Source organism: Eurosta solidaginis, chromosome 1 (genome assembly GCF_040869045.1).
Source record: "Eurosta solidaginis isolate ZX-2024a chromosome 1, ASM4086904v1, whole genome shotgun sequence".
Lineage (NCBI taxonomy): Eukaryota > Metazoa > Arthropoda > Insecta > Diptera > Tephritidae > Eurosta > Eurosta solidaginis.
Window position 1 is genome coordinate 391,354,739 of NC_090319.1, and position 5,873 is coordinate 391,360,611.

Genomic DNA, 5,873 nt, shown 5'->3' on the forward strand with positions numbered 1-5,873 from the left:
GCAAAGCTGCTGTCTGTTGCAGATTTATATTCTTCCCACTTTCCTTTTTTGAAGTTTATGAAAGTGCGTTTTTCGGTGACGATGAAGTCGGCAGTACGCTCGAACGAAATAAGTATGGGCAGGTGGTCGGATGCCAATGTTACCATCGGCTGCCAGTTGACGCAGTTTACGAGTTCTGCGCTCACGATTGAGATATCTGGCGAGCTATGACAGCTTCCTACCATACGTGTGGGGGCGTCTCCGTTTATTGTGCAGAACGTCGTTTCGTCTTTTTGATCCGCCAACATCTCACCCCTACTGTCCGCCCGCAAGTTTGAATGCCATAGGTCGTGATGGGCATTGAAATCGCCTAAGATAATGCGATTGTTGCCAGTGAGTAAGGCCTCGATATTAGGGCGGTATCCACTGGGGCAACAGGTGACAGGAGGGATGTAGATGTTGATGATTTCTAGATTTGCATCGCCTGACCGGACAGATAGGCCTTGACGTTCTAAGACATTGTCACTGCGGTCGATGCCAGGATCATATATATGATATTGCACAGAATGGTGTATAATAAACGCGAGGCCGCCTCCATTTCCGCTCTCCCGGTCTTTCCTGTGGACATTATAACCAGAGCAGGTCTGCAATGCAGATCTTGCTGTGAGTTTAGTCTCTTGAAGCGCAGCAATGCGGATGTTGTGCCGCTTCATGAAATCGACTATCTCCGTAATCTTCCCAGTTAGTCCATTACAGTTGAACTGCAGAATTCTGAAGTGCATGAGGGGTGACGCCGCCACTCTAGGGGTAAGTGAGGGGTGACTACGCCTAGGTTGTGGAAGGCCAGGACGCAATTGCTGTTGTGGCCTTGGGACTGGGCGCCCTTGGGCAAGCATTGGGGTACCCGGATGATTTGGGTTTGCGACCTGGCAACATGGCGCGATGAAACCCGTCGGGGGGTTGCCGTCGCGGAGACCAGAACATCTAGGAAAGTGGCACCACCCAAGGCAGGAGCTGCATTGAGCGGATGTCGCAAACCTATATATTCTGTGCTGGCAGACGGTGCAAACGGAGGCAGGGACTAAGAGTCTGTTTCCCTGACCTGCACGATTGCTGCCAGAAAAGAGGGGGGGAGAAGAAGACGGGGGCAGGGGCTGATGCTCAGCATTGCTACCAGCTCTACTACGAAGGTAGTAGTCATGAGTGGTATCAGCTGTTTGAGTTGTTGGCGCCGTGGGGCGCGAGCAGCAGCGGGTACTTGTTGTGGCTTGCTGAGCAGCGAAGCTGCTGGAAGGTAGTGGGGATACGCTTAGGCGTAGACTACGGGACGCCCTTGGGCGTGAGCAGCAAGGAGCCACAAAAGATTTATAAAAGTTACGTGGACGTCGGGTTTTGGGATCAAGCCCAGAACAACCTGTCCGATGCAACCATCCCTTGCACGAGACACACTGAACAGAGTATGACCGTCCTAAAAAGATTCTTTTCTGGCAAATGCAGCAAAACCATTTCTCATGACCGGGGTCAGGAGACGGACCCGGATTGGGTTCGATACCTTCCCGGAGTAAGAGAATATGTAGCAGTCCTGCTGCAAGGAGCTGCTGGGAGGATGACAATTTGTGGGACGGACGAAACAAATTAAATGGGGTCACACTGAAATGACAGTCCTTGGTCGGGAAAAATCCCGAGTCGCTCCGGTACATAGAACCGACTGCCTTGGGAAGCGCTTTGTATGTAATCATTTGTTAAAGTTATGCTTTTTGTAGGTGGCGTTTTCAAAGGAAATGGTATTTGCTTTGTTCTATTTATAGAAATACAAAGAATTTACCAATGTTGTCTATTTGTATGAATTAAGTGGGTTGAAGTGTTACAAACGCATTCAGCTACTTATCACAATAGATGTGGCCTTGCCCGTCCTGATGTCACGCTGTTAAAATTTTTCGCAAATTATTAAATAAATTAAAAATTTCTTCCAATAAAAGATTTCATACATTTAAAAACAATGAAGGCATACAAAAAAAAAGAAGTTGAGAGAGATTATTGATATGCAAAATTTTTTTAAACAATTCAACAAATTTATAATTTTTTTGGGCATAGTATCAAAAGATGGAATATTTAATCAAGTTTTATCTATATATATAAAAAGAAGTGTACATTTTGATTGTCACTCCATAGCTCGAGAACGGATAGAAAGATTGCCATGAAATTTTTAAGAAAGATACAGGAAGGAGAGGTGATGGTGAGTTGATTTTGAAATCCCAAATCGGTTTAGCCATTCTTGAGTTATGATTTTTTTTAGAAAAAATTCAAATATGTATATAAAAGAAAGTGGTGTTAGTTACACTACGCATAACTTAAGAACGGATGAACCGATTTGGCTGAAAATTGGTGGAAAGGTAGCTCAGAACCAGGGAACGGACACGAGATACTTTTTATCCCGTTCTGGCTAGGGTCTTGAGATCAAACCGTGGACCTGGGTAATCCTGGGATATGTTTGTAGAGTATGGGTGTCAAATGGAAGCTGTTTATGATTACTTTGATACTGGGTATTTTTCGTACCCCTGGGTGACTAGGGTCTCGAGATATAGGCCAAAGCATGGACCGGGCACCCCAAGAATGTGTTTATACATTATGGATATCAAATGAAATCTGTTGATGAGTGCTTTAGTACAGGGTATTTTTCGTACCCCTGGGTGACTAGGGTCTCGAGATATAGGCCAAAGCATGGACCGGGCACCCCAAGAATGTGTTTATACATTATGGATATCAAATGAAATCTGTTGATGAGTGCTTTAGTACAGGGTAGTTTTCATACCTATTGGTGACTAGGGTCTCGAGATATACGCCACAACGTGGACCCGGGCACCCCTAGAATGTGTTTATACAATATGGATATTAAATGAAAGCTGTTGATGAGTGATTTAGTACAGGCTAGTTTTCATACCTATTGGTGACTAGGGTCTCGAGATATAGGCCAAAATTAGGACCCGGATACACCTAGAATGTGTTTTTACATTATGGATATCAAATTGAAGCTGTTGATGTGTGCTTTAGTACAGAGTAAGTTTTACACCGCTGGGTGACTAGGGTCTCGAGATATAGGCCAAAACATGGACCCGGATACCCCTAGAATGTGTGTGTATTATGGATATCAAATGAAAGCTGTTGATGTGTGCTTTAGTACAGAGTAAGTTTTACACCGCTGGGTGACTAGGGTCTCGAGATATAGGCCAAAACATGGACCCGGATACCCCTAGAATGTGTGTGTATTATGAATATCAAATGAAAGCTGTTGATGTGTGCTTTAGTACAGAGTAAGTTTTACACCGCTGGGTGACTAGGGTCTCGAGATATAGGCCAAAACATGGACCCGGATACCCCTAGAATGTGTGTGTATTATGGATATCAAATGAAAGCTGTTGATGTGTGCTTTAGTACAGAGTAAGTTTTACACCGCTGGGTGACTAGGGTCTCGAGATATAGGCCAAAACATGGACCCGGATACCCCTAGAATGTGTGTGTATTATGGATATCAAATGAAAGCTGTTGCTGAGAGCTTTAAAGTAATTTTCATTGTGATATTCGATTTAGTCGCATCAACCTGGCAAAACTGATAAATATGCATGCGAAGCCGAAATAAAGACATGAATTAATAATACCCACATACTTATTTACATACGTCCTATTCGATTTGCCTGAAATTTGGTATATAAATTTGCCTATATTAGTATTTACGATGCTTTTTTCCGGGAGGTAGACCAGAGACGGACTGGGATTGTGATTAGGACTAGGACTGGGACTGAGGCTGAGACTGAGACTCGGAGTGGGACTGGGACTGAGACTCGGAATGGGACTGGAACAAAATACATACCACCAAGAATGAGAAAAACTTGAGAGAAGAGAAAAGAGAGAAGGAAAAGACTGAGAAAGAGATAGAATGAGACGAAGATGGCGATAGATGAAGCGAAAAATACGGAGGGAGGAGTGAATACAAAGATTAGGGTAAAGTGTAGAGGGGCGAGGGCAGAGTTAGACGGAAAAAGCTTATTAAAATGTATGCAGATAGACCAAAAATTTAGGGCAGAACAACGTCTGCCGGTTCTGCTAGTATCTAATAAAGAAAATGAGCCTTCAACTTTAATAACATTAAAAACATTAAACCCTAATAGATGGGCAGGACGTTATGATGTACCCCAGCGGGTTAGAATATACCCGCGGTAGGTATGCCTATCGTAAGAGGCGACTAAAATACCAGATTCAAGGGGTTGTGTAGCGCAACCTTTTCAGGTTGCCAGCGCAATATATAGCTTCTCCAAACCCAATTTTCATCCTCACCTTCGAGCGGCGAATCCCGTTTCACTAACAGACGGGGAGGGAGGGATGGCCTAAAGGTTTAATGTGGCCATATAAATCGTTCCCGAGATGGTTGGGCTAGCACCTTAATGGAGCTGTGTTACCGGAGCGTACCGGATCTGTATCCGGCAAAGGACCATCACATCGATAACACTCTCCAAAGCCTTCGGGGAGCAACCTTATTGCTACAACAACGTTATGATATCGATTTGCTTTAAAGGTTTAAAGTTAAAGTTTTTTGAAGTCAAAAATGCGCTTACGAAAGCATTCCCTTAGATTTCAAATCAGATGAAATAAAGCTGTTTTACTCAAAAACAAGATCGAAAACTAAAATTGTGTTATGTTATTGATTTTCCATTGCAAGATCCTACTTACAATCGATGCAGCCTCTAAAGCACTTCAGTGTAAAGCCGCCGATCTTTCAGATGCCTTAAAACGTTTGAAAATTTGTATATGTATACGAATTTGAAAGGTATCGCCATGATTTTTATTTAAAAATGGAAGTGAACAGTGTAGCAGAAATGTGGTCCATCACCCCTGAATTTTCTAAAACTTGCAAAGGATGGTAAAACGCCATTTTGATGAGCTTTGCGAAGATGGGCGTCTCCAAGATCCGGAAAGTTTTTTCAAAGTGAACATATTGAAATGAATGAAATTGTTTCAAATTCTGGTGTTTTTCCGCCTTCCACTTTAAAAGTTTTAAATGCACTGATCTACTAAAAAGGCTCTAGAATTTGTTGAGATATATAAAACAAAAAAACAGGGAAAGGCAAAGGAATAGAAAAATCGTCGTGTATTAGAGACATTGCTTATTTATTAATCATTTTATGTCTTGCAGCTTTCCTGAAATATGCACTGATTACTGTTCATTCTTACAACTCCTGTGACTTCAGCTAGAGCTGAAAGATCGTTTTTAAAACTAAAATTGATAAAAGCCTTCTTAACAAACTCTATGAGACAAGAAAGGTTACGTAACTTGGCTATTCTGTCTACTGAAAATTATATAGCCCGATTTTTTAACTTTTATGATGTTATAGACACTTTTCCGAAACAGAAATCTCGAAAAAACATTTTTCTTAATAAAGATCTTATTGAAATTAAATTTTTATTTCATTGTAAATGCATTCAGGACTCCGCATTGGGCTAGCATGGACTACAAACCTTTCTCTCTTGCCTAAGAGAGGAGTCCTATGACCATTAGTGGGACATATACAACGTGTAATTGAATACGTTTAAAATCTCGAAGTTTATTTAAATTAAACTGAGTGCAACGTGACGATTTTATTGATAGTTTCCCATCAAAACTTGCCACGGGCCCCAGACGGTATAGTTACGCCAGTTGTTTTACAAAGCCCTTCCTGATTAGTGGAGGTATTAATTAGTAAATCGAGTATACAGTTCGGTAGATATTGAATTGGGAAGTCCGGAGGTACTAATAACTTAGAAATTTTAGATTTTTGTGTTAGATTCCTATTGATCTAGGTAGGTGTGCGACATGCCTGTCTCATGGTAAAGTAGATGATATATACATATGTAAATATATA

General features: G+C 41.9%; 1 protein-coding gene across 1 annotated transcript in view; it reads right to left on the bottom strand.

Moving 5' to 3' along the window:
- The window catches only part of LOC137238487 (putative leucine-rich repeat-containing protein DDB_G0290503), a 187,784-nt gene that overhangs the window by 87,499 nt on the left and 94,412 nt on the right, over window positions 1-5,873 (bottom strand). The gene's annotated exons all lie outside the window — the stretch shown is intronic.